We start from the raw sequence: 5,101 nt of genomic DNA on the forward strand, positions 1-5,101 counted from the left end.
TATGTGTGTCTTGAGTATTTCTTGTTATTGTAGATCTACAGTTCAAGTACAGTTTCATCTGAAAAGATTCTTCTGATCTCCTTTATAAACCCAGGGCTTTGAGATATCTTCTGATTGAGGTGAGGTGATTTCCAAATTTAGACAGCATTAACTGATTCAGTAAACCAAAGCAAACTCTTCTGGACTTTACTTCTCATTTACAGCTGTGTGTGAGCTCTCTAAAACAGAGATTTCCACAAAAGCATAGGAGTTCAGTAAAATTTTTAAGAAAGTCCTTTAAACTGCACTGATGAATTCTGAGTAGATGAGGCCTTATTCATACAGTGGGATCAGTTTCTGTGTTAGTCCTTATTCAAGGAATAAAGCAGGGCTGGGAGGCGAACTGTTCATTTGAAACAGAGTTCACATCCAGGTTGAGGTGAGTCACTGCGTGCTTGTGGTTCACAAATTAATGCAGTTGTTCACTGCACTTCATGTCAGGGAGAGCTTAATGTGAGGGAGAGCAAGCTGGGACCAAGCAGCAGCACCATGCCCTGTCCAAAACAGTGCTGCGGGCTGGGCTGGGGTGGTGGCTAGCAGGGACACTGCCTGGGCCAGAGGAGACAAGGTGACCACTTGGCAGCAGCAGAGCCATCACTGCAATGTGGACTTGAGTTTCATGCAGAAGCCAGGGCTGAGCAGGACTGGAGACATAACTATGAGCAGGATGCCCTGGTTCCCTTGCCCAGAAAGGGAGGTTCAGGGGACGGGACTGGCACAGCCAGCCCACATCATAGCCCTGCAGGGATGATGGCAGGTAGGTCTTGGCGCGGGTGGCCGAGAGGGACAGGGCCAGGTTGCTAAAGGCACCTGGGACCTCTTGGTGCCCCCTTTGGACTCTGATCCAAATTTTTGCAGGTTTCACAGCATGGATGTAAACAATCCATCTTGCAGATGTGTTCAGCTTTTGTAGCCAGAACTCATCCCCTAGAACAATATCAATACTTGCTATTTTCTTCCGGTGTTTATTCGGATCATTTGATGGAAGTGTTCATAGAATTTTAGAATAGGCTGTAGAAGTAATAGATATTTGTGCCATTCTTTATCTGTATTTTATATAGATGTGGACATGTGATCATTTTGTAGTTGTCTTGTACAATCACCGTTTTGTCAGTGTATGGTGCAGTGATGTCTGCGCATGGAGTGCAATGAGAACTGCTGACTTTAAATGCCACCTCAACTACAGGCCTATGTAAGTATTTAACCTACAACTGCAGCATAGATTTTTTAGTTTTTTATTACCACTCCAGTCTTTGCCCTCAAGTGGTGAGGTGACATTGATCCATGAAATTCACTTTAGCAGTGGAAGCAGGGCATTTGCTCATGGGTGGATTGAAGGGCTATAGCACCACCTACCGAGAGCCAAAAGTTTTTCTGAGAAACCAAAAACCTCCCTGACTGAAACAAACATGAAATATCCTGACAGACTGACGCAGTGCTGAGAATTTGATTGGTGCTCTCACTGAAAATTTGAAATTTCACTTTTAGCTGAGCTTTATTCTTTTAAGCTAAGTCTTTCATTTTAAAAATTATCTAATTTGAGTTGGGATTGTTTGTTCAGTGAGATGCTATTTTTCTTTTAGTTACTTTTAGCATTATCTGTAAGTCTTTAACACAGGGGGCTGTATCTCTGAACGTCCCCTCCTTCCTTCCTTCTTCTTCCAGCTCTATATGCTGAGCATGACACCATATAGCATGGGATATCCCTGTAGTAGTTGGGGTCACCTGTCCTGGCTCTGTCCCCCCTCACTCCTTGTGCACCCCCAGCCCTCTCACTGTGGACTGAGGAACAGAAAAGTCCTTGACCATGCAAACTCTGCTCAGCCAGAGGGAAAATGTGCCTGCATTATCAGGCCTGTTTCCAGCACAAATCCAAAACACGGCCCCTACTAGCTACTGTGAAGAAAATAAACTCTGTTCCAGCCAAAACCAGCACACCCATTGAGGAAGAGAATTCCAGAGCCATCAGCAGGCAGGCAGAGGCTTGGAAAACTCCCAGAACTGTGTGAAGTGACCACAGGCTGTACAGAAGGATATCTTTCTGCCTGTAGTGTCAGGTTTCAGAAGGCAGTATAACTATATTGTAGGACAGAAGACATTTAAAAATATCATTGGGTACCTAGTTGGACATAGGAAAGTTTCCAATTACATGGCAGAGAGTAACTAACCACCACAAATAAGAGGATTTGTAAATGTGGGAGGTGTTTATATCCCAAAGTATTTGGGCAGGTGAAACTTATTGAAACAAATGTGGTAGTGAAAGCATACTGAGTAAATGTCAAAAAGATCTGGAGAAATGAAGAGATCTGTCCAGATACGAAATTCTGCAGGATCTTTTGGGGAGCAGAGGTTGCTAACCAGAGATGAAAAACTGTACTGCAAATAGGATGCTGTGTGTCTTTTCAATTGAATGCCATGAATTGCTTAGCTTAGGTGGTGTATGGACTTTAACAAAATCAGATGTCCAATATTTGCTGACTACTGCCTTTCAGTGTGCAGAAGACTGTCCATGCTTTTAGTTAGTTCAAGCCAAAGGAGTTAAAGCTCAGATTGCTGCAAACAGGGCTTGTTTGATGTATGCTCCTCTTGGCCCAGTTAATCCCTGCTAATGTCATACTTTTTAAACTGCATACAGACAAACCCTGAGTGCCTGCAGGAAACCAGAACGTTATCTTGAGTTGCTCCCTGTGGCTTTGACTCTGAAGGCTGTCTGCAGGTTTGGTGAAAGGACCTGGAATAACATCATCTAGGGCAGGCCTATCTGCTTGGCTGACAAGCAGATGAGAAAGGCAGGCCTGTTTCAGTAAGCATTACTTTGCTTTCTGAGGTCTGCATTACCGTGGAGATTGTTAAGGAGTTTGCAAGCAATGGATCTAAGTAAGCTGGATTTTGAGAGAAGTTTTTGTATTACATCCTACTTTGGTTCTTATTGTCCAGAGCATCAATCTTCACTCAGATTTGGCAACAAATGATCTGAAAGGGATTGGCTTAGTTTTCTGATCCGCAAGATAATTCCTTTCCCTTACCAGTTACACAGGCAGGAAATTTTAGAAAGAAAGGGAAAAGCTGTTTAAGTTGACACTGAGGAGGGTAAGGGCAGAGAATAGAATCATATTTTACATTCCTGACTTGCATACTGCTATGCCTATATGCCTATTTTAATGCCTATAGGAAAGAAGTGAACAGAGCAGTCAGGTGCTTAGGACATGAAAATGAAGTTGGTAGGCACATTTTCCCCCTAATTGTTAGAGAAGGATGAAAACACTGAGAAATTAATGGTAATGCATTACTGACATAATTGATTTTGTTTAAATGTATTTGCAGATAATTCATTGACTCCAAACTGAGAAAAGTGAGAAAACTACAGATTTTTTTCTTTAAGAAACATGAAAAAAAATATAACCAAAACAGATGCAGCAAAACAACAACAAAAAACCCAATAGCATTCTGCCACTTCCTCTAAGAGGTCAAAGATAACATTGTCACTATTTTCTATTCCCCTTTTGCCACTGCTCTGAAAGAAGAATTAGATTTCTACTTTATGGTTATGACCTTCTTGGAAATAAATTCAGTCATTGAAAGCAGCAACCTATTAAAGCATATTTGTTTTCCACACATTGCAGAACTCTTAAATTCCAGTAGGGTAGTTTTCCATAAAACATTCTTTCCATCATTGCATGTATTTGGATTATAACTGAGGATTATTTTGCTGCTGTGTGATCTTGTGGAGGTGCTAGCTGAGCACATTTTGTCCACTTTTTTTTTTTAAGGGTGTAGTTCTATAGAGCTATGTCTTCAGTGTTCATTGGTAGATCAGTGTTCACTGATAAATGAAAGCAAATATCTGTTAAAATCCAGTGAGATGTTTTTCCATGGAGAACTTGGTTTTGAATGTAATTTCTTTTTCTCTCTTACAACTGTAAAAATAGTAAAAGATACCTTTCCTATGACAAGATAACAAAGACATAATCTTTGTGAAAGGAGAAAAAAGCCCACTACACCCCAACTATTGAAATATTTCATATTTTTGTGGCTTTTCTCAATTTCATTTTAAATATGCACTTGTTTTAAGAAAGCCTTTTCTCAGACACTGTGGGCAAAACCTAGTCTTGCTTAGTCTGGAAGAAATCTAGTCAAACTTTTGCTTGGCTTTGATTTTATTACACTTAAGCCTATGGCCCAGTTCTGCAAACAGCATTTGAGAGTGTAACTTCTATTTATGGCTTCTTAAGGTAGGAAAGATGAACATTTGGAAACACACGTGAAAGATCATGTAAATAATAAAAAAATGTATAATAACTCATCAAATGATTGCAAGGAACAAGTGTAGGAAATGAGTGTTGTGGGCACTCAGACAAGCTTTGCAAATTTAGCTATTCCCTCTTCTTGGGGTTATTGACCTCATCCCAACTGTGTGAGTAACCCAGTCCAGTTGCTAATTCGGCATGGGAGCTTGCACAAGGACCCTGGACTCTGAACAGCAGTGGCTGAGGTGCCTGCCCAAATACTCTTCTGCTGACTTCTGTGAAGGCAGAAAGAAAGACCAGTAGGAGTGACAATAGGAGTGACAATACTTGAAGCTTCAACAAATCTCTGTTGGGGGAATGTGAGCCAAAGCCCCAACTTCCCTTCTGTCACAGGGATCTAAGAACATGGTCACAATAGCAACCAGTGAATCCTAACTGCTTTGAAAAATGCAGAAAGATAATCTTCAGTACTTTAGATTACAGAGATGTTTCTCCTGTCTGTCTTAATTTCTCCAAAGAAAGTCTATTCAGTTAAATGTCAAGAAAATGACAGTGATCATTAACAAAAGCCATGCATTTACAGCGTAGACGGATGCTGAAACCATGACAAGTAAGCTTTCTGAACCAGGGGTCACTTTATTTTTGCTTCTATACACAATGCTTTGTGCAAAAGGGTTTCTGAGCAGAAAGCCCAGTAATTAAGTAAATTCTGGCATTTATTTGAAGCTCTGACACAAACACAAATGAAACTGAAAGTACTCTCTGCAGATCCTACTGGAGGGAGTCAAGATTGTTTGAAGTGTAACTGTATAGAA

The sequence above is a fragment of the Pseudopipra pipra genome, chromosome 2, assembly GCF_036250125.1.
Source record: "Pseudopipra pipra isolate bDixPip1 chromosome 2, bDixPip1.hap1, whole genome shotgun sequence".
In the NCBI taxonomy this organism is placed as follows: Eukaryota; Metazoa; Chordata; class Aves; order Passeriformes; family Pipridae; genus Pseudopipra; species Pseudopipra pipra.